The sequence below is a fragment of the Balaenoptera borealis genome (genome assembly GCF_965194805.1).
Source record: "Balaenoptera borealis genome assembly, chromosome: 15".
NCBI classification, from domain to species: Eukaryota; Metazoa; Chordata; class Mammalia; order Artiodactyla; family Balaenopteridae; genus Balaenoptera; species Balaenoptera borealis.
This window is the reverse complement of record NC_138871.1, coordinates 23,116,155-23,139,644: the sequence shown is the minus strand read 5'-3', so window position 1 is coordinate 23,139,644 and position 23,490 is coordinate 23,116,155. Positions and strand designations below refer to the sequence as shown.

Here is a 23,490-nt window from a genome sequence, read left to right as displayed (position 1 = left end):
TGCCTGTGGTATATCTAAAATAATTGATTAATGAGTAAACTCCCAGAGGTTATGAGTCAGTGGTCCTGGGAGATGCCCAGAGACCTAAATTTTTCACCAACATCCCCTGTGATTCTGGGGCAGGTACCCACAGACTACACTCTGAGAAACACTAACAAAAGTCTTTGTCCTTTATGTAAATCCTAGCAATGTTAATCTGATTCTATTACCCTGCCATCTGCCTCATGAGGTATGCAAAAATATTCAGGAGCATATTCTCACAACAGTGGCCACAGAATGACCTTTTATGTAAAACTGTTTACACTGGATATCATGTCTCTGCTGTATTTTTTCCTCACATCATTTTAGATTAGAATAAAGTGGTCCTGTTAAAAACAGAAAGGAATATTATTTTTAAAATTGAAATCTAAGTATACAGCGGATCTAAGCTGAAAAATGGGGCAATCGGTAGAGTACTAGCCATACCTAAACCACTTACTTTATATCTTTAGATATTATCCTGTTATGCGGTTACTTTTGCTGTGTAAAAACCTCATTTGAATGGAACCCTGGTACAGCACATCCTGTTGCTAAAAAAAATACATATTCTCCATTTTGCAATTTTGCAATACATTCTCCATTTTGCAATACATATTCTCCATTTTGCAATTTATGGAAATACTTATTCTCCATAAATTGCAAAATTCCTTCAGTTTCAATTTTATTGCTAGCATGTTCACAAGGAACAAGGAAAATATTTGATATGTTTTTGTACCTCAAATTAAATTTTGGAAATAATATCAATTTCCTGTTTCATAAACTAAAGTAAAATGATTGAGAAAACTATGGATCATGTTAACTACCCATAAAATAGTGATGATAATTTTATTCTTAAAAACATTCATCTTGAATTTTGTATACTTCAGATAATTAAAAATTACCTGAATTCCTTTTTCTTAATTAATTAATTAATTAATTTTATTGGAGTATAGTTGCTTTACACTCCTGTGTCAGTTTGTGCTGTAAAGCAAAGTGACTCAGCCATATGTACACATATATCCCTTCTTTTTTGGATTTCCTTCCCATTTAGGTCACCACAGAGCACCGAGTAGATTTCCCTGTGCTATTCAGTAGGTTCTCTTTAATTATCTATTTTATACATAGTAGTGTATATGTGTCAATCCCAATCTCCCAATTCATCCCCCCCAACCTTTTCTCCTTATTATCCATACGTTTGTTCTCTACATCTGCATCTCTATTTCTGCTTTGCAAATAAGATCTCTCTCTCTCTTACTTGACTTTCTGACCTCTACTCTGCTTCTTTTTAAATCATCCTGCTTTCTTCCACTTCTCACATACCTTTTTTTTTCCCCATGAGTCTCTCTGTGTTCGTTGTACAATTGTTTCAATCTTCTACTAAGGCTTTTCTCATGCTTTTCTTATACCTCAAGCTCTTCTTCTCTGCTATTCTGAGAATCACAGCTGAGTCTATTTCTCAATGCTTTGCTTTTTTTCAGCACAACACACACACAAAAAAAACAGTTTAGGAAACAGTTGGTTATATCAATGCTTGCAACTTAATAATTATAGCTAATATAAAAATTAATATGGTTAATAATTACTGAGAACTTATGTATGTGCTAGGCACTATTGTAAGCAATTTACACATGCTATCTCATTTAATCCACACAAAAATTCTAAAGTGCCCTTTCAATAGATGAAGAAACTGAAGCCCAGAGATATTAATCATTTGCTCAAGTTCACACAGCTTAAAAGTGAAAGAGTTGGGGTTCTAGCTCCACACTTCTAGAATCACTAACCAGTGGTTCTCAAAGATTCGTTCCTGGAATAGCAGCATTAACATCACCTGGGAACTTGTTAGAAATGCAAAATATTGCAACTACCCCAGATCTACTGAATCAGAACCTCTGAGGGTCCAACAATCTGTGCTGTGATAATCCCTCCAGGGAATTCTAATGCAAGTTTAAATATGAGAACCACTACACTAAGCTGCACTGTTGCAGTGTTTAATTTTACAAGAGCTGAGTTTGCAGATAGAAATGTGCTGGAATAAATGAGGCTATTGTTGGTTACTTTATTATTACTCTTAATATTTATATTTTGTTAAACTGCATATTTTATAATTCACTGTATCAGTTGTTCAATTAATGACTTAATATTCATTAAGAACTTTCGGTGTACATGAAATTAGGTTCTACAAGGGAGCAAGAAATGTATAAGACATTGTCATTTCCCTCAAAGAGCTTTTAATATAATTAGGAAGATAAGACTATTAAAAAAACATAGATCATTAAAAATGCTCTATAGAGCATATATAGTTATATATCATTTGTGCAGCTTTATCCATTATTTGTTCAAATACTTGATTGCTAAATTTTTCTTAAAAGAACTCAACATATTAGGTTTTTATGAGAATTAAATGAGAAAGTGTGTATTTTGGACAATGTCTAACATATATTAAGCTTCCAATAAATGTTAATTACTTATCACTATGTCTCTTCCTACTATTACGATTACTAGTAGTAGTACTACTAGCAGTATACAATCTATGTAAAAAATACTAATGAACAGCAATAATAAAAGAGGTTAATTATAATTTGATGAAATTGAAAGATCACTGAAGGCTTGGGTGTTCAAGGAAAAGTTTAAAGAAAAGATGAGGCCTAAATTGAGCAAGGTCTGTCTTTATCTTTCCCTAGTGAAAAGGAAAAGGAGTTGCTAAAAAGAGAAATTTGAAAAAAATATTTCTGGGAAAGTAATACACCAGTTTTGATACAACAACAGGTTTGTGAAGGACAGTAGGTGAAGATGGATCAAGTTTAGATTTAAAGTTAATATATGTGGGTACTATCTTGCTATAAACTAAAATTCATCTCTATTAAAGAAATTTCACTTTATATAAATAATATATGCTACAGTAAAGCTATGCAAATTATAGTACTCAAGTAGTAGCATTTACAGAAATCTAATAATCTCCCAGCTATACTGTCTTCTTTTAATCCTCTAAATGCAATTCCGGTGAAAAATGCATAGGAAGGAAACTTGAAGTAAAAAAATAACACTTTTAGAAATCGGAAAAATAACATTGTTGGGTAATGCATTTTAAGAGGTAACAATCACAGTAGGATCTCTGCAGACTGAGAAACAGATTAGGAGATAATGGAAAATGGAATTCTTCAAAAGGGATCAGAGTAGATTGCACTCTAATGACCCATTCGATTTTATAAATTCCATCCATAATTCTAACTGTACATTTCTAAACCTTTTATCCTTAGGGCTTAGCCAAAATTAAGTCAACTAACACTAGCATTAACAATAGACAAGAGAACAGATTTGTATTTACCGTGGTTGCAAAGAGATTTCTGAAGTAGATTCACTAGTAAAGAACAAATCCTCTTTAGTTATTGTTGGCTTTGAAAATGTTTGTGTAGCGGAATTCTTTGCTCCTCAGTTAACCCACTCACTGACTACTTAGGCAGTTGTCTTAAGGCAATCATAAGCTTTAAAATGGGAGTAGTTTTCTAGCAAAAACTCATATCGAATAAGCATGACTTATTATAGTCTTAAGATGATCAAGTTTACTTTAAAACATACTTTTCAAATGTATGAACCTCAGAATTTCTCACTCCATCAATAATACCAGATGTCCTAAGCTAATAAGTAGACTTTCTTCTTTTTTTTTCTTTTTGAATAAAAATCTAGATTATACTTAAAACACGTTACATGGTGCAATTTTAGAAGTTCTGATGTAGAAAATAGATTATTTCTAAAAGAAAATATTTTTAAGATTTTTGATGAGCCTAACTCCTCATCAAATTGTTCTAAAATAACTGCACTTGAAAGCTTAAAAGACCAAAAAGAGAGGAAAGAGTAGTGTTGGCTATATTAGATCAATAAGCTTTCTAACATGAACAAAAGGGACAGATTTCATAAACCTATAAATCTACTTAATCCTCTATTAGCACATTTATATAAGGATGCTACTACCTCCTAACAAAGTTAAATAAATTCAGTGCATCTACTAAGTCAACAAAACAAAGAGAAAATTTTTAATCAAAAGTTGATTATTACCTTCATTTCACATAAGGCCCTCATACATATTATTTCTCAGTGTGTTATACCAGTTTTAGATCCCACTGCTTCTATGGAATGGTTTTATGACCAAGAGGCAGGTAATATTCCTTGTGAGACCATAAATTTCCTTGTAACTGAGAAGGAAATAATATTCCTTCTCAATTGAGAATTATATAATATTCTTATATAATTGAGAATGTAATTGAGAATTATATAATATTCTTCATAGAGAATATGTAATTGAGAATTATATAATATGCTTCATAGAGATGATTTAGAAATTAGAGTAAAAGTATATATGAAAATGCCTGGAATATGACAGGCATTTAATAGATGTTAGATATGACTAGATTTGGTTGATTAGAATGTCTTCTTTCCTAATGTCCTTAGGAAAGAAGACATTCTAATTTTTATAAGCATGCAGATTTCTATATAAAGGTGAATTTTCTACATTTTTTGTTTTTGATTTTTCTTTGTTTATGAGGACCGTTGAGAGACAATTTTTCATGGATCCTGCATGTTTCTGCATGTCTTCTAAGCAAGGGGCATGTTTCTTTGCTGTCCAGGATATCTCCATCTGGAACAAAGTTGAGCAGGTTTGGTCCTCTAAAAGACTGGGGTTTCCTGAACTCAAAGTTGCTCACCATCAAGCTGGACAACTCCATATCACCCTGTAGGGCTGGGGAGGCAAGAGAAGCCATGTGAACAGGAAGCTCATGCTGTCTGCTGTGCCTTGAGTTCTCATGCACCTTCTCCCAGCTTCTGTGAAAGTGTGGCAGGCTAACTTGTTAGCTTGCAAGCAAGGTACCATCTTGGGCCCTTCACAGTCCTTGACAAGGACTAGCTTACCTAAAGGGAAGTCATTCCATCTGATGAGAAAAATTATGTATAAACTAGGGACATAGTAATGAGTTGGAAAGCATAAGCCTAATAGTTAACAAAATTACTTCACCGTTACTTCACATTACCTCTATTTTTTGAATAGAGATTATATTAAAATGTCCTCAAGCTTTTATCATATACCACTTCACTGATAGTGAAACAAAAATATGATCGAGGATATTTAAATGGATTCTCTACTTCATGTTTTCACAGGACCTAGGATAAGATCAGTTCCTTGTTCTTTTTCTGCTCACATCACTCTTTTGATGTAGATTTTTGTCCCTGACTGGATGAAGGCCTCTGATGTATGGTGTGGTAAATTGATTTACCTGACAGTGTAACGGAGGACTAAGAGACATGATCATCTTCAAGAAAGGAAAAGTCAGATTAGAAACTTCAGTCTTCAAAAATAGAAAAAGTAAGCGTTTCTGAAAGTGAACAGTCATTCAGGCCCCATGTGTAGAGAAGTGAATGAACTGAATCGCACAGTAAAGATTAGATTAGCTATAGAATGTTAAAGCTGGATCAGACCATAAATATCATCTAGCCTAAGTCTAGAGAGATTCGGTCACTTGTCCAAGGTCATACCATGTAGTTGGTGGCGCACAGATCTCATAACTGCAAGGCCAGCATATTACTTCTGTACATCAGACATTCAAAACTGTGACAGCAATACAAAAGGAGTCTGCAGGCCCTGATTTGGAGGAAATAAATCAGAGAGAGTTTCTCTTTTTTATTCATTGTTTCTTTTTTTCACTTTAGTGGGAACATTATTTTTCTTTCATGCAATTTTGTTACAGTTACAAGTAAATTTTGAGATTTATAAATATTGTTTATCACCTAGGTTAATTTATAAAGTCTCCCTTTCTATTACAATCACTTTATATCAAATAATTTATAGCATACATGAAAGAGTACTATTTATGAATAGTAATGAATTAGTATAGTGTCAATTGTATTTTAAATTTTGTACTTAGCTGGATGTTTTCTCTAAGTCTTTTCGTCAGCATTTCCGAAGGCAGGTGTGTTAGTGAATGTGTTTTATGTCATTAATTCATTATGTCACTAATTCATTTCAGTGAAGTAATAAAATAAATAAATACATAAATGAGTAAATGAATATGTAAGATAGCATATAGATACTCTTTTATATAAATACATGTACTTTATAATATATATTTTTAGTTTAAAGTCCCATATATAATTGGAAAGGTTTTGTAAATAGTAATTTGGGTGATACAGTACTAAATAATCTAATATAACCATTAACAAGAAATTCCAAGGATATACCAGATTTTATAGAGTTAGATATTGAATGAAGGAGTCTTTTTCTATAATCTGTACTAAAATATGTATTCACAAGTATTTTAAAGTTTATAAAAAAAAAAGTGTAATTGAGCATGAAAAAAGTTCCAGGTGAAAATTTTACAATCTCACTTTAAAACTATCGGGTTTTAAATAGCTGCCAATCATATTGCCATTTCAAATCAAGTTAACTGTATTTTTTATTATAACTATATTTTAATATATCTATAGAAGAACAGTTAAGAATTAAAAGGGCTGAAAAATGCTTGATTTTGTTTCAAAAAGAAATTTGGAAAATCTGAGGGACTGAATAAGATATCAATTCTACACGCAGAAAAAGTAATGAAGCCTTTCTTAGAGCCAGGGCCAAAGATAAAGCCAAACCAGGCTTGTGATGAATTAGAACCACTCAACTGTGTTAAAAATGCAAAAGTAACTAGTAGGTGGACAATTTCAAACAAGTGATTATCAGATGATTATTTATACACTGGCTCTTTGTTTGGATATAAAACCAAAAGAGACTTTAAGAGGTCTTGATATTTGTAAATCCCTAAATGCTATCCAGTTACCAAAGTGAATTTGTAATTTAAATCTATTTCCTGACTGATCATCTTAAGAAAATTGATATCTCCTTATACTTAAACTACCTCCCATTAAAGGAACTTCTGTTTCAAGATGGTACTGCCAATTGAGCTAACAAATCCCTACTTATCCCACCACATTACAAGCAGGAATAATTCTTATCTGCCTGAACAAAACTATAAACCTTCTTTCTTTCCTTCACTCTCTCCCTCCCTCCCTCCTTTCCTTCCTTCCATCCTTCCGTCCTTCCTTCCTTCTTCCTTTATTACTCCTTCCTTCCCTCCCTCTCATTTCTTCAGGTCCTAATATGTGTGAGACACTGTGCTGGGCTTTGTGAATACAATGGGGAGGCTTTATGGAAACACTTATTATGGAAGGCAGCCAATATTGACTTTATTGGAGCTACTACACCTGAATGAGATGGTCCCCTGTCCTGAGTCCTGGGCTTTAGAGGCTTAGTGTATCACACAGGCACAACATGTACTAAAGAACAGGACCATCTTGTCACTCAGAATCTAGCAATCAGGCCAGCACATGGTAACGCTTAATCTTAAATATTCACTTTCACAATAACATTGTCTAAACCCCAGGGAAACATCTCTTTATATTTTTGCCCTATTCCTTTTAAATCAAAGACAACTGTGTCTGAGTGCTGTAAAAATTTGTGTGCTGTACAGCTTTGAAAAATGGACAATGCTTTGGCTACCATGGAGAGAATTGAGCAGTGGATGAGCTTAGGAAAGAGAAAATACACATGTATATACTTTTAAAGTTGGCATGAAGGCAATAGCTCCTCACATAGTGAAATAGCATTTCCCAGAACTGTGGAGCATTAATTTTTTCCCCATAGTATTCCATTTTATGCTTCTAGAGGTACTCACACATTAGTGCAATTTTCATGTAAGTTACACACAGCAGTCAAGAATCATTTTGCAACATGAAATAATTCATATCACCATAAATAAATATATATAAAGGTTTAGACATAATTCATCTGAAGCATGATCCCTGTTCATAACATTGGCAAACCAGAATGTTCTTTGTGTTCTCTAAAGCTATAATTGCAAATTGTGTTATTACTATAAAAATACGCTATATGGGGAGACCTTCAAGATGGCAGAGGAGTAAGATGTGGAGATCACCTTCCTCCCCACAAATACATCAGAAATACATCTACATGTGGAACAACTCCTACAGAACAACCTACTAAATGCTGGCAGAAGACCTCAGACTTCCCAAAAGGAAAGAAACTCCCCACATACCTGGGTAGGACAAAAGAAAAAAGAAAAAACAAAGACAAAAGAATAGGGACAGGACCTGCACCTCTGGGAGGGAGCTGTGAAGGAGAAAAGTTTCCACACACCAGGAAACCCCTTCGCTGGCGGAGATGCAGGGTGGCGGAGGGGAAACTTCAGAGCCATGGCGGAGAGCACAGCAGTACAGGTGCAGAGGGCAAAGTGGAGAGATTCCCACACAGAGGATAGGTGCTGACCAGCACTCACCAGCCTGAGAGCCTGGTCTGCTCATCAGCTGGGGAGGATGGGGGATGGGAGCTGAGGCTCTGGCTTCAGAGGTCAGACCCCAGGAAGAGGACAGGGGGTGGCTGCATGAACACAGTCTGAAGGGGGCTAGTGCACCACAGCTAGCCAGGAGAAAGTCTGGGAAAAAGTCTGGAATTGCCTAAGAGGCAAGAGACCACTGTTTTGTGTTGCGCGAGGAGAGGGGATTCAGAGCACCATGTAACGAGCTCCAGAGATGGGCGCAAGCCATGGCTATCACCGCAGACAACAGAGATGGGCATGAAACACTAAGGATGCTGCTGCAGCCACCAAGAAGCCTGTGTGCAAGCACAGGTCACTATCCACACCTCCCCTCCCGGGAGCCTGTGCAGCCCACCACTGCCAGGGTCACATGATCCAGGGACAACTTCCCTGGGAAAACACACGGCAAGCCTCAGGCTGTTGCAACGTCATGCTGGTCTCTGCCACCGCAGGCTTGCCCCGCATGCTGTACCACTCCCTCCCTCCGGCCTGAGAGCCAGAGCCCCCTAATCATCTGCTCCTTTAACCCCATCCTCTCTGAGCAAAGAACACATGCCCTCAGGCGACCTACATGCAGAGGTGGGGCCAAATCCAAAGTTGAACCCCAGGAACTGTGTGAACAAAGAAGAGAAATGGAAATCTCTCCCAGCAGCCTCAGGTGCAGTGGATTAAATCTCCAAAACCAACTTGATGTACCCTGCATCCCTGGAATACCTGAATTATTCCAAAATTGAGGCAGTGGACTTTGGTAGCAACTGTAGACTAAGGTTTTTTTTCTGCATCTAATTTGTTTCTGATTTTATGTTTATCTTAGTTTAGTATTTAGAGTTTATTATCATTGGTAGATTTGTTTATTGATTTGGTTGCACTCTTCCTCCTTATTTTTTTTATATATGGATATATATATATATATATTTCCTTTTTCTCTTTTTGTGAGTGTGTATGTGTATGCTTCTTTGTGTGCTTATGTCTGTATAGCTTTGCTTTTACCATTTGTCACAGGGTTCTGTCTGTCCTTTTTTTCCTTTTTCTTCTTTTTTATTACATTTTAATTTTTTTTTGAAGGAATCCTTTTTTTTTTTTAAACCAGATTTTATATTTTATTCAAATCACATTTATTTTAAATTTATTTATTTATTTATTTATGGCTGTGTTGGGTCTTCGTTTCTGTGCCAGGGCTTTCTCCAGTTGCGGCAAGCGGGGGCCACTCTTCATCGCGATGCGTGGGCCTCTCACTATCGCAGCCTCTCTTGTTGTGGAGCACAGGCTCCAGACGCGCAGGCTCAGCAACTGTGGCTCACGGGCCCAGTAGCTCCGCGGCATGTGGGATCTTCCCAGACCAGGGCTCGAACCCATGTCCCCTGCATTGGCAGGCAGATTCTCAACCACTGCGCCACCAGGGAAGCCCAATTTTTTTAATTTTTAATAATTTTTTATTTTTATAACTTTATTTCATTTCATTTTATTTTATATTTTCTTTCTTTTTTTCTCCCTTTTCTTCTGAGCTGTGTGGCTGACAGGGTCTTGGTGCTCCAGCTGGGTGTCAGGCATGTGCCTCTGAGGTGGGAGAGCCAAGTTCAGGAAATTGGTCCACCAGAGAATGCCCCAGCTCCACGTAATAACAAACAGCGAAAGTTCTCCTAGAGCTCACCATCGTAACGCTAAGACCCCGCTCAACTCAACGGCCAGCAAGCTACAGTGCTGGACACCTTATGCCAAACAACTAGCAAGACAGGAACACAATCCCACCCGTTAGCAGACAGGCTGCCTAAAATCATAATAAGGTCACAGACACCCGAAAACACACCACCGGATGTGGTCCTGCCCACCAGAAAGACAAGATCCAGCCTCATCCACCAGAACACAGACACCAGTCGCCTCCAACAGGAAACCTGAACAACGCACTGAACCAATCTTAGCCACTGGGAGCAGACACCAAAAACAATGGGAACAATGAACATGCAGTCTGCGAAAATGAGACCACAAACACAGCAAGTTAAGCAAAAGGAAAAGACAGAGAAACATATAACAGGTGAAGGAGCAAGGTAAAAACTGACCAGACCAAACAAATGAAGAAGAAATAGTCAGTCTATCTGAAAAATAATTCAGAGTAATGATATAGTAAAGATGATCCAAAATCTTGGAAATAGAATGGAGAAAATACAAGAAACGTTTAACAAGGACCTAGAAGAACTAAGGAGCAAACAAACAATGATGCACAACACAATAAATGAAATTAACAATTCTCTAGAAGGAATCAATAGCAGAATAACTGAGGCAGAAGAACGGATAAGTGACCTGGAAGATAAAATACTGGAAATAACTACTGCAGAGCAGAATAAAGAAAAAAGAATGAAAAGAATTGAAGACAGCCTCCAAGACTTCTGGGACAACATTAAATGCACCAACATTCAAATTATAGGGGTCCCAGAGGAAGAAGATAAAAAGAAAGGGACTGAGAAAATATTTGAAGAGATTAGTGTTGAAAACTTCCCTAATATGGGAAAGGAAATAGTCAATCATGTCCAGGAAGTGCAGAGAGTCCCATTCAGGATAAATCCAAGGAGAAACACAGCAGGACACATATTAATCAAACTATCAAAAATTGAATACAAAAAAAAAATATTAAAAGCAGAAAGGGAAAAAACAACAAATAACATAAGAGGGAATCCCTATAAGGTTAACAGCTGATCTTTCAGCAGAAACTCTGCAAGCCAGAAGGGAGTGGCAGGACATATTTAAAGTGATGAAAGGGAAAAACCTACCATCTAGATTACTGTACCCAGCAAGGATCTCATTCAGATTCGACAGAGAAATTAAAACCTTTACAAACAAGCAAAAGCTAAGAAATTCAGCACCACCAAACCAGCTTTACAACAAATGCTAAAGGAACTTCTCTAGGCAGGAAACATAAAAGACAGCAAAGACCTAAAATAACAAACCCAAAACAATCAAAAAAATGGTAATAAGAACATACATATCAATAACTACCTTAAATGTAAATGGATTAAATCCTCCAAACAAAATACATAGACTGGCTGAATGCATACAAAAATAAGACCTGTATATATGCTGTCTACAAGAGACCCCCTTCAGACCTAGGGACACATACAGACAGAAAGTGAGGGGATGGAAAAAAGATATTCCATGCAAGTGGAAATCAAAAGAAAGCTGGAGTTGCAATTCTCATCAGACAAAATAGACTTTAAAATAAACTATTGCAAGAGACAAAGAAGGACACTAAATAATGATCAAGGGATCAACCCAAGAAAAAGATAAAACAATTGTAAATATTTATGCACCCTACATAGGAGCACCTCAATACATAAGGCAAATGCTAACAGCCATAAAAGGGGAAATCGACAGTATCACAATCATAGTAGTGGACTTTAACACCCTATTTTCAACAATGGACAGATTATCCAAAATGAAGATAAATAAGGAAACACAAGCCTTAAATGATACATTTAACAAGATGGACTTCATTGATATTTATAGGACATTCCATCCAAAAACAACAGAATACACATTCTTCTCAAGTGCTCATGGAACATTCTCAAGGATAGATCATATCTTGGGTCATAAATCAAGCCCTGGTAAATTTAAGAAAATTGAAATCGTATCAAGTATATTTCCTACAACAATGCTATGAGACTAGATATCACTTACAGGAAAAAATCTGTAAAAAATACAAACACATGGAGGCTAAATAATACACTACTAAATAACCAAGAGATCACTGAAGAAATCAATGGGAAAATTAAAAAATACCTAGAAACAAACAACACTGAAAACACGGTGACCCAAAACCTATGGGATGCAGCAAAAGCAGTTCTAAGAGGGAAGTTTAGAGCAATACAGTCCTATCTCAAGAACAAGAAACATCTCAAATAAACAACCTAAATTTATACCTAAAGTAAATAGAGAAAGAAGAACAAAAAACGCCCAAAGTTAGCAGAAGGAAAGAAATCATAAAGATCAGATCAGAAATAAATGAAACAGAAATGAAGGAAACGATAGCAAAGATCAATAACACTAAAAGCTGGTTCTATGAGTAGATAAGCAAAATCTGTAAACCATTAGGCAGACCCATCAAGAAAAAAAGGGAGAAGACTCAAATCAATAGAATTAGAAATGAGAAAGAAGTAACAACTGACACAGCAGAAATACAAAGGATCATGAGAGATTACTACAAGCAAGCCTTATGCCAATATAATGGACAACAGGGAAGAAATGGACAAATTCTTAGAAAAGCACAACCTCCAAGACTGAACCAAGAAGAAATAGAAAATATAAACAGACCAATCACAAACACTGAAATTGAGACTGTGATTAAAAATCTTCCAACAAACAAAAGCCCAGGACCAGAAGTCTTCACAGGTGAATTCTATCAAACATTTAGAGAAGAGCTAACACCTATCCTTTTCAAATTCTTCCAAAATATAGCAGAGGGAGGAACACTCCCAAACTCATTCTACGAGGCCACCATAACCCTGATACCAAAACCAAAGATGTCACTCAGAAAGAAAACTACAGGCCAAAATCAATGAAGAACATAGATGAAAAATTCCTCAACAGAATACTAGCAAAAAGAATTAAAAGGATCATATACCATGATCAACTGGGGTTTATCCGAGGAATGCAAAGATTCTTTAATATAAGCAAATCAATCAATGTGATACACCATATTAACAAATTGAAGGAGAAAAACCATATGATCATCTCAATAGATGCAGGAGAAGATTTTGACAAAATTCAACAACGATTTATGATAAAAACCCTCCAGAAAGTAGGCATAGAGGGAACTTACCTCAACATAATAAAGTCCATATATGACAAAACCACAGCCAACATCATTCTCAATGGTGAAAAACTGAAACCATTTCCTCTAAGAACAGGAAAAAGACAAGGCTGTCCCCTCTCAAAACTATTATTCAACATAGTTTTGGAAGTTTTAGCCACAGCAATCAGAGGAGAAAAAGAAATAAAAGGAATCCAAAATGGAAAGAAGTAAAACTGTCACTGTTTGCAGATGACATGACACTATACATAGAGATTCCTAAAGATGCTACCAGAAAATTATTAGAGCTAATCAATGAATTTGGTAAAGTTGCAGGATACAAAATTTATGCACATAAATCTCTTGCTTTCCTATGCACTAATGATGAAAAATCTGAAAGAGAAATTAAGGAAACACTCCCATTTACCGTTGTGAGAAAAAGAAAAAAATACCTAGGAATAAACCTACCTAAGGAGACAAAAGACCTGTATGCAGAAAACTATATGACACTGATGAAAGAAATTAGAGATGATAAAAACAGATGGAGAGACATAACATGTTCTTGGATTGAAAGAATCAACATTGTGATAATGACTGTACTACCTAAAGCAATCAAAAGATTCAGTACAATCCCTCTCAAACGACCAATGGCATTTTTCACAGAACTAGAACAAAAATGTTCACAATTTTTATGGAAACACAAAAGACCTAGAATAGCCAGAGCAATCATGAGAAAGAAAAACGGAGCTGCAGGAATCAGGCTCCCTGACTTCAGACTATACTACAAATCTACAGTAATCAAGACAGTATGATACTGGCACAAAAACAGAAATATAGATCAATGGAACAGGATAGAAAGCCCAGAGATAAACCCATTCACATATGGTCACTTTATCTTTGATAAGGAGGCAAGAATATACAATGGAGAAAAGACTGCCTCTTCAATAAGTGGTGCTGAGAATACTCAACAGCTACATGTAAAAGAATGAAATTGGAACACTCCCTAACACCATACACAAAAATAAACTCAAAATGGATTAAAGACCTAAATGTAAGGCCAGATACTATAAAACTCTTAGAGGAAAACATAGGCAGAACACTCCATGACATAAGTCACAGCCAGATCCTTTTTGACCCACCTCCTAGAGACAGGGAAATTAAACAACAATAAACAAATGGGACCTAGTGAAACTTAAAAGCTTTTGCACAGCAAAGGAAAACATAAACAAGATGAAAAGACCACCTTCAGAATTGGAGAAAATATTTGCAAATGAAGCAACTGACAAAGGATTAATCTCCAATATATATATGTAGCTCACATTGCTCAATATCAAAAAAACAAACAACCCAATCCAGGAATGGGCAGAAGACCTAAATAGACATTTCTCCAAAGGAGATATACAGATTGCCAACAAACACGTGAAAGAATGCTCAACATCACTAATCATTAGAGAAATGCAAATCAAAACTACAATGAGATATCTCCTCACATCAGTCAGAATGGCCATCATCAAAAAATCTACAAACCATAAATGGTAGAGAGGGTATGGAGAAAAGGAACCCTCCTGCACTGTTGGTGGGAATATAAATTGATAGAGCCACTATGGAGAACACTATGGAGGTTCCTTAAAAAACAAAAAATAGAGCTTCCATACGACCCAACCATCCCACTTCTGGGCATATACCCTGAGAAAACCATAATTCAAAAAGAGTCATGTACCACAATGTTCATTGCAGCACCATTTACAATAGCCAGGACATGGAAGCAACCTAAATGTCCATTGACAGATGAATGGATAAAGAAAATGTGGCACATGTGTACAATGGACTATTACTCAGCCCTAAAAAGAAATGAAATTGAGTTATTTGTAGTGAGGTGGATGGACCTAAAGTCTGTCATACAGAGTGAAGTAAGTCAGAAAGAGAAAAACAAGTACCATATGCTAACACATATATATGGAATCTTAAAAAAAAAAAAAAAAAAACGGTTCTGAAGAAACGAGGGGTAGGACAGGAATAAAGAAGCAGATGTATAGAATGGACCTGCGGACATGGGAATGGGGAATGCTAGGATGGGATGAAGTGAGAGAGTGGCATGAACATGTGTATAGTACCAAGTGTGAAGAGGATAGCTAGTGGGAAGCATCTGCATGGCACAGGGAGATTGGTTAGCTGCTTTGTGACCACCTAGAGAGGTGGGATGGGGAGGGTGGAGGGGAGACGCAGGAGGGAGGGGCTATGTGGATATATGTATGGCTGATTTACTTCGTTGTATGGCAGAAGCTGGCACAATATTGTAGAGCAATTATACTCCAATAAAGATGTTAAAATATATATATATATGCTACAAATTCAATTTTTTTCAAAAAGCTAAATAAAAACTGAAAAAGCATTTCCTCTAAGATCAGGAACAAGACAAGGATGTCCACTCTCACCACTATTATTCAACATAGTTTTGGAAGTCCTAGCCACGGCAATCAGAGAAGAAAAAAATAAAAGGAATACAAATTGGAAAAGAAGTAAAACTGTCACTGTCTGCAGATGACATGATACTATACATAGAGATTCCTAAAGATGCTACCAGAAAACTACTAGACCTAATCAATGAATTTGGCAAAGTTGCAGGATGCAAAATGAATGAACAGAAATCTCTTGCATTCCTATACACTGATGATGAAAAATCTGAAATATAAATTAAGGAAACACTCCCATTTACCATTGCAACCAAAAGAATATAATACCTAGGAATAAACCTTCCTAGGGAAACAAAAGACCTGTATGCAGAAAACTATAAGATACTGATGAAAGAAATTAAAGATGATACCAACAGATGGAGAGATATACCATGTTCTTGGATTGGAAGAATCAATATTGTGAAAATGACTATATTACCCAAAGCAATCTACAGATTCAATGAAATCCCTATCAAATTACCAATGGCATATTTTATGGAACTACAACAAATAATCTTAAAATTTGTATGGAGACACAAAAGACCCCGAATACCCAAAGCAGTCTTGAAGGAAAAAAACGGAGCTGGAGGAATCAGACTCCCTGACTTCAGACTATACTACAAAGCTACAGTAATCAAGACAATATGGTACTGGCACAAAAAGAGAAACATAGATCAATGCAACAAGATAGAAAGCCCAGAGATAAACCCACGCACCTATGGTCAACTAATCTATGAAAAAGGAGGCAAGGATATACAATGGAGAAAAGACAGTCTCTTCAATAAGTGGTGCTCGGAAAGTTGGACAGCTACATGTGAAAGAATGAAATTAGAAAACTCCTTAACACCATACACAAAAATAAACTCAAAATAGATTAGAGACCCAAACGTAAGACCGGACACTATAGAACTCTTAGAGGAAAACATAGGAAGAACACTCTTTGAATTAAATCACAGCAAGTTCTTTTTTGATCCACCTCCTAGAGTAATGGAAATAAAAACAAAAATCAACAAATGGGACCTAATGAAATTTAAAAGCTTTTGCACAATAAAGGGGACCGTAAGCAAGATGAAAAGACAACCCTCAGAATGGGAGAAAATATTTGCAAATGAATTAACGACAAAGGATTAATCTTCAAAATATAAAAACAGCTCATGCAGCTCAATATTAATGAAACAAACAACCCAATCCAAAAATGTGCAGAAGACCTAAATAGACATTTCTCCAAAGAAGTCATACAGATGGCCAAGAAGCACATGAAAAGCTGCTCAACATCACTAATTATTACAGAAATGCAAATCAAAACTGCAATGAGGTATCACCTCACACCAGTTAGAATGGGCATCATCAGAAAATCTACAAACAACAAATGCTGGAGAGGGTGCAGAGAAAAGGGAACCCTCTTGCACTGTTGGTGGGAATGTAAATTGATACAACCACTATGGAGAACAGTATGGATGTTCCTTAAAAAACTAAAAATAGAATTACCATATGATGCAGCAATCCCACTCCTGGGCATATACCCAGAGAAAACCATAATTCAAAAAGACACGTGCACACCAATGTTCATTGCAGCACTATTTACAATAGCCAGGTCATGGAAGCAACCTAAATGCCCATCAACAGACGAATGGATAAAGAAGATGTGGTACATATATATAATGGAATATTACTCAACCATAAAAAGGAACGAAATTGGGTCATTTGTTGAGACGTGGATGGATCTAGAGACTGTCATACAGAGTGAAGTAAGTCAGAAAGAGAAAAACAAATATCATATATTAACGCATGTATGTGGAACCTAGAAAAATGGTACAGATGAACCGGTTTGCAGGGCAGAAGTTGAGACAGCAGATGTAGAGAACAAAGTTATGGACACCAAGGGGGGAAAGCCGTGGTGGGGTGGGGATGGTGGTGTGATGAATTGGGGGATTGGGACTGATATGTATACACTGATGTGTACAAAATTGATGACTAATAAGAACCTGCTGTATAAAAAAAAAATTAAATAAAATTCAAAAAGTAAAAAAAAAAAAAGCTAAGTAAAACGATTTTCATATAAACATAATTTAAAATTTGGTTTACATTTAGATAGAGTCAAAACAAATTATACTACATAATTTTTAATAATTTAGAGGAAATTTTTTTGTATCAAGAAGTTAATATCTTGATTTATTTAGTTTATATTTTTATTAAATATATCCAATTCTATATACTTTGAATAAATCATGTTTTAATTTTTAATCCTTTTGAGTATTGAGAATGAGTATAATGATTGTTAGCAAAATGGGAAATTTAAAAATGTTACAGAAGAAAAAATGTAAACAAAAGGAAATATATAATCTTTAGAGAGGCTGTCTGCTTAAATTTTTAAAAGCTTGAGACTGTGAAATGGAGCATATATTTGTAGGGCATGACCCACTTAAAATTTGCAATCAGGACATTATAAATTCTTTATTAATGAATATTTAATTACTTAATTGCCAATTGAAACAGTGAAACTAAGAAAAAAATTATTTTCATGAAATCCACAGCTTGAATATGTCAGATGAAAGTTTTATAACTTTATATTGTTTTCTCTACTTATTGAACATTGTGTATGTTACCTCTTAAAAATAGCTTTTAATTCAATCATTTTTAAAGAGAGTTTGGTTAAGGGTAGGGAAATTCTTTCACAGCTCACATTAGTCAGTTCCATTCTGTCTTCAATACATACGAAAAGAAGATATTATAGCCTATACTTCTATACAGTATTTAAACAAATAATTGGATGTCATTTACCTAGCATGGGACAACATAAAGGAAAAAGCATAAAGCAGACTGGCAAGTAGGGGTTAGCTAAGGGAGGAAGAGGGAATGTATGAGAAGTTCTTTTAAGGCAGAGGAATCAAGATGAAATGAGGCTCACTGTAGGTGAAGTTTAATTTACAGTGGATAAACTGGAGAGGAACACAAGTCCTAGATCACCTAGGGCTTTGCCTTACCTTATTTAGTAAGGAGTTTAAATTTTATCCAGAAAGCTCTGGGGAACCATTGACAAATGTTTAGCAGGCAAGTCACTGTAATCCGATATGTGTTTTAGAACAATCACTTTGCTACAGGGTGGAGAATAGATTGGAAGAGTGAGAGAATAAAACCAGAGACAGTTAGGAGGCTGTTGGAATGATTAGAATCAGAATGATTATGGTCTAAAGGAAGGAGGTGGTGGCAGGGACTGAGATGAATATACAGAATTACTTGTTTTTGTTTTTTTTTTAAATGTATTTATTTACTTATTTATGGCTGTATTGTGTCTTTGTTTCTGTGCAAGGGCTTTCTCTAGTTGTGGCAAGCGGGGGCCACTCTTCATCGCGGTGCGCGGGCCTCACACTATCGCGGCCTCTCTTGTTGCAGAGCACAGGCTCCAGACACGCAGGCTCAGTAATTGTGGCTCACGGGCCCAGCTGCTCCGTGGCATGTGGGATCTTCCCAGACCAGGGCTCGAACCTGTGTCCCCTGATTTGGCAGGTGGATTCTTAACCACTGTGCCACCAGGGAAGCCCCAGAATTACTTGTTGATTAATTTGTTTTGAGGTTGACACATTGGGAGTTAATGAGCTTCCTACCGTCCAGGGTTGCCAGAAATCATCAAATAAAAATATAGAATGATCAGCTAAATGTGAATTTTAGATAAACATACAATAATTTATTAATAAAATATGCCCCATGTAAATTCAGGACATTTCTCTAAAAAAATTATTCATCATTTATTTGAAATTCAAATTTAAACAGGTGTCCTGTATTTAATCTGACAATCATACTGTGGTACAGTATTAGATATAGTACCTGCATTTTTGCAATATTCAGGAATTTATCTAATTTCTAACACAAGTACAGGTTTATGTCTCATGTAATACAACTCATAATTTTAAATCAAGGATACCAGAAAAAGCAAATCTAAGACCAGAAAAGACTGGAGCAAAGGAAAGCTAATAGTGTAAAAATAAAATAGATTTAAATAAACAATTCAAGGAACTTAATTTTATTCTGTTATAATGCCCCTGGCTTCCTTCCAGATTTTCATTCAGGAAAGTAAAGAATCATCAGGATATTTGTGACAAACATTTTCCCTATATCAGTGTTTTCTCCCTCTCTTCCTTGCTTATTTTTGTTTTTGCTTTGTGGGGAAGAGTTTATTACTCAGTGTTATTTAATATGTGAGAAAATACTAGTCTAAAACTTCTCATGTGTAAGCTCATATAACAATTAATGAGGTAGATATTAATGTTACCTAGCTTTATCTACTTTGTAAAGAAGTCTCAAAAAAGTTAAAAATTTACCTGAAATAGGGCTTCCCTGGTGGCGCAGTGGTTGAGAATCTGCCTGCCAATGCAGGGGACACGGGTTCGAGCCCTGGTCTGGGGAGATCCTACGTGCCGCGGAGCAACTGGGCCCGTGAGCCACAATTGCTGAGCCTGCGCGTCTGGAGCCTGTGCTCCGCAACAAGAGAGGCCGCGATAGTGAGAGCCCCACGCAACGCGATGAAGAGTGGTTCCCGCTTGCCACAACTGGAGAAAGCCCTCGCACAGAAACGAAGACCCAACACAGCCATAAATAAATTTAAAAAAAAACAAATAAAAACCTTGACCTTTAAAAAAAAAAAAAAAAAAATTTACCTGAAATCACATAACTAGACCCAAAAGTATCAGTGCTTGAATTTAGATAGTTTTGACTATGCCACAATACTAATTCCCTTGAAGAGACCCTCAACTACAGCTTCCCTCATGTCCCTTTGTGTGTGTAACATATAGCATTTTATAAGTTGACAAGTCTTACTAAGTTGTTCTGATGCTTCTATCATAGTTAGGTTGCTGTTTTGAAAATTTTAAAAATCTAACAGAAACTTAGTCTTTGGAAAACTAAAATGCAGGGACTTTCCTGGTGGTGCAGTGGTTAAGAATCCACCTGCCAATTCAGAGGACATGGGTTCGATCCCTGGTCTGGGAAGATCCCACATTCAGCAGAGCAGCTAAACCCACAACTACTGAGCCCATGGGCCACAACTACTGAAGACCGCACGCCTAGAGCCTGTGCTCCACAATGAGGGGAGCCACCACAGTGAGAAGCTTGTTCACTGCAACGAAGAGTAGCCCCCTCTCGCGGCAACTAGAGAAAGCCTGCGCACAGCAATGAAGACCCAACGCAGCCAAAAATAAATAAATAAATAAATAAGAAACGGTAATTAAAAAAAAACTAAAATGTATTTATTCTTTGTCTCCGCACAGACACAAATGAGACTAGCTGACCAGGGATATGTTCAAAACTTCATTTATATTCTTTAAGCCCATTGGGCAAGGATTTACTTCAAATTATTTAAACACTCAAAAAGTGTTTTGATGCTTTAGTATTCACTTAATATCCATTTCAGTACTACCTTAGTTGTTCTCCTTAGACATTTTTTCTTAAATGACCCAATTTTTGGGCTTCCCTGGTGGCGCAGTGGTTGAGAATCTGCCCGCCAATGCAGGGGGCACGGGTTCGAGCCCTGGTCTGGGAAGATCCCACATGCTGCGGAGCAACTAGGCCTGTGAGTCGCAACTACTGAGCCTGCACGTCTGGAGCCTGTGCTCCGCAACAAGAGAGGCCCCGACAGTGAGAGGCCCGCACACCACAATGAAGAGTGGCCCCCGCTCGCCACAACTAGAGAAAGCCCTCGCACAGAAGCGAAGACCCAACACAGTCAAAAAATAAATTAATTAATTTTTAAAAAATGACCCAATTTTCTTCCTAATTTTTGCTACATTTAAAATAATTAGATACAAATGGATGTGTTTCTATGACATTAGTCAAGAGACAAGGAGCTAATTTTGCTCATTATTAATTATCTCATATCTTTCATATCTTGCATTGATATTTTTACTGAAACATTTCTTCGAACGTTATTAAACTCAGAATTATGTTTGGAATCATTTAGATTCTATTATCAAGGCATGTTTAATTTTGTTGATTTATTTATTAAAACCACCAAAATGATTTATCCACTTTAGAGACTGGTTAAGATTTTAAAGGCTAATTAACACATAAAAAGCCTCTAAAGCATGTATACATATGTGTGTACCTGTGCACATATGTACATGCATCTATGTATATGCATTCCACATTTACCTTCAGCAGGAAAGTAATCTCTGCAGCTGCTGGATTCAGTAGACTTTGTTTATGCTCCTCTTATGGCTTTCATCATTTTTGGAGCTTGTATTCAAGCTATTTATGCATATTTCTTGTCTCCCAAAGATTTTCACAGGTAGGAACTGTGTTTAATTCATCTTTATAGCTCCCACAGTGCCTACATACAGCTTTGCATACTGTTGAGTACTTGTTAAATGTTTGTTAAATGAATGACAGAAAACAGTAAATTTAGTTTATTTGACCCTTCAGTCTAGAAATGTTTTATTAAAATGCAGTAAATCTAGTCCCTATAAGCTTTTCCTCAGACCTTTCTTTTATTTCTCACTGATGTATTTTATTTCTCAAACCTTAAATTATTTTTTATCAGTAAGTACCATCTTCTACTGCAGATGTGAGGTTAAAAAAGGGATTTAAGGTGAAAATAGAAAATACTTGAGATTTATTATCCTGCCTTCTGTTATACAATCCTTCTATATTGTGCAGTGAAGCAAAACAATATAGTTTCTGATATAGCAACTTACCTGAATAGTCTACAAATGCCAAAGGCCAAAAGCTTATTCCATAGAGGGTCTTCAGAGAATAGTGATGGCTTCAGAATTGGCAACCAAAATTCCCCCCCTTGATATTAGAAGTTGACTGAACAAAGGTATATAAAAGTAGAGAAAATTTGCATCAGTGCTGTTAATAGGGAAGGAAGACATCCACATTCTGAAATCCTCAAGAGATCTCTGCTTAATTCAATTGAAATGGAACCTTATAAGGAGCAAACATTTACTTCCTGAAATAGCAATACAGATGCTGCTAAGTAAGTGGGAAAAAAAGAAAAAAACAAAACAGAACAGAATCTCACAAACAAGTCTTAATTTAGAAAGGTGAGGACTGGAGGGAAAGAATGGAACTATTCTGCTAGGAATCCCTTTGGCCACTGTGGATAAAAAAAATTTTCAAGTCAGCTGATTTGGAGCAAAGTTCAGGAGCAAGAGTATGGACACACTAAACTGAAATCAGCTAAGTTTCTATTTGATAAGGGTTTCCCATGATGCTGTAGACCCCTTCCTTATGACGAGCAGTGACAAAGAGGGCAGGGCACACCCCTCTGTTTGCAGAGTACAGATAAGTAGAACAGAAAAGCTGGTCTCTATAGGGATAGATACAACACAGAGAAGAAAGTCACGTTTCAATGTACCCATACTGGGATTGCCCATGGCAATCCTTGCTCTAGATCACTAATCCAAAAATTACACTTGTTTCAGTCACATTTCCACACCTGAATCTCCAAAAGGAACATTCTAGCAATAGAGGCTATGGGTAAAGAGATCTAAAATAGGTCATTTACATTATTTTGAAGTGAAAATAAAATCATAAAGACCATTTTCCTTCAAGAATAAATGAAAACAAATGAAACCATGCATTTCCTTCAACAAAAAAGAAAATCAAGACAGCACTCATGAGATAAAAGAATAGTATACAATATAAAGATATACTACGGAAACATAATTATTTGTAAAAGCTTGACTTTCCTTAAAAGTATTGAAATGTGTGGTCTGTTTGCTTAGAAGGAATGAAGAGTTTTACAAAGACTGTGGTGTACAAAAGTGCAAACATAGTTGCTTCTCCTTGAACTGAAGCTAGAAGAAAAAAGCAATAGTATTTTAAAATTGATTTTCTTATCTTTTATTAACAATCTTGGTTAGATTATACTTGTGTT

The 23,490-nt window shown here is 36.2% G+C and overlaps 1 protein-coding gene and 1 long non-coding RNA gene across 3 annotated transcripts in view; both read right to left on the bottom strand.

Annotated features, from left to right (window-relative positions):
- The window catches only part of LRRTM4 (leucine rich repeat transmembrane neuronal 4), a 428,974-nt gene that overhangs the window by 232,743 nt on the left and 172,741 nt on the right, over positions 1-23,490 (bottom strand). The gene's annotated exons all lie outside the window — the stretch shown is intronic.
- Positions 18,885-21,253, bottom strand: LOC309611961. Its single transcript, XR_014234860.1, has 2 exons — positions 20,273-21,253; positions 18,885-19,936 (listed from the first exon to the last, which is right to left on the bottom strand). It is a non-coding gene; the product is annotated as an uncharacterized lncRNA (long non-coding RNA).